The sequence below is a fragment of the Triticum aestivum genome, chromosome 5D, assembly GCF_018294505.1.
Source record: "Triticum aestivum cultivar Chinese Spring chromosome 5D, IWGSC CS RefSeq v2.1, whole genome shotgun sequence".
Classification (NCBI taxonomy): Eukaryota; Viridiplantae; Streptophyta; class Magnoliopsida; order Poales; family Poaceae; genus Triticum; species Triticum aestivum.
In genome coordinates, this window is record NC_057808.1 from 528,545,791 (window position 1) to 528,547,352 (window position 1,562).

Below are 1,562 nucleotides of genomic sequence, written 5' to 3' on the forward strand. Positions count from 1 at the left end.
AAGCCAACTAAGATAGATCTAAATTTTAGCAAAATGTGCACGCCCTTCATTTTATTTCTAGGTACGCCACCGGCACAGGCCATGAGCTTGAAGTTTTTTTACTGGTATACAGTGTTAATAGTTTTGCAAAGAAATGAAGCTTAAGTAAATACTACCTACTTTTCGGTTTATAAGGCTTGCTTGTATTTCTAGATGTACAATTTCACAAAATAAGATGAGTTGTATAGTCTAAAAGTTATACCATTAGAAAGTAGACGATTCAAAGCTTCTAATGATATATTGTTTGTGATATATAACTTGTATTACGTTGGTGTATTTATCAACCAAGAGATACACCCCATGTAAAAATTAGCTGATTCTCAAGGCCCGTCCAAGCCAACTAAGATAGATCTCAATTTTAGCAAAGTGTGCACACCCTCCATTTTATTTCTATGTCCGCCACCGGCAGAGGCCATGAGCTTGAAGTTTTTTTTTACAGGTAGTATACCGTGTTAATAGTTTTGCAAAGAAATGAAGCTTAAGTAAATACTACCTACTTTTCGGTTTATAAGGCTTGCTTGTATTTCTAGATGTACAATTTCACAAAATAAGATGAGTTGTATAGTCTAAAAGTTATACCATTAGAAAGTAGACGATTCAAAGCTTCTAATGATATATTGTTTGTGATATATAACTTGTATTACGTTGGTGTATTTATCAACCAAGAGATACACCCCATGTAAAAATTAGCTGATTCTCAAGGCCCGTCCAAGCCAACTAAGATAGATCTCAATTTTAGCAAAGTGTGCACACCCTCCATTTATTTCTATGTCCGCCACCGGCAGAGGCCATGAGCTTGAAGTTTTTTTTTACAGGTAGTATACCGTGTTAATAGTTTTGCAAAGAAATGAAGCTTAAGTAAATACTACCTACTTTTCGGTTTATAAGGCTTGCTTGTATTTCTAGATGTACAATTTCACAAAATAAGATGAGTTGTATAGTCTAAAAGTTATACCATTAGAAAGTAGACGATTCAAAGCTTCTAATGATATATTGTTTGTGATATATAACTTGTATTACGTTGGTGTATTTATCAACCTAGATATACATCCCATGTAAAAATTAGCTGATTCTCAAGGCCCGTCCAAGCCAACTAAGATAGATCTCAATTTTAGCAAAGTGTGCACACCCTTCATTTCATTTCTATGTCCGCCACCGGCAGAGGCCATGAGCTTGAAGTTTTTTTTTACAGGTAGTATACCGTGTTAATAGTTTTGCAAAGAAATGAAGCTTAAGTAAATACTACCTACTTTTCGGTTTATAAGGCTTGCTTGTATTTCTAGATGTACAATTTCACAAAATAAGATGAGTTGTATAGTCTAAAAGTTATACCATTAGAAAGTAGACGATTCAAAGCTTCTAATGATATATTGTTTGTGATATATAACTTGTATTACGTTGGTGTATTTATCAACCTAGATATACATCCCATGTAAAAATTAGCTGATTCTCAAGGCCCGTCCAAGCCAACTAAGATAGATCTCAATTTTAGCAAAGTGTGCACACCCTTCATTTCATTTCTA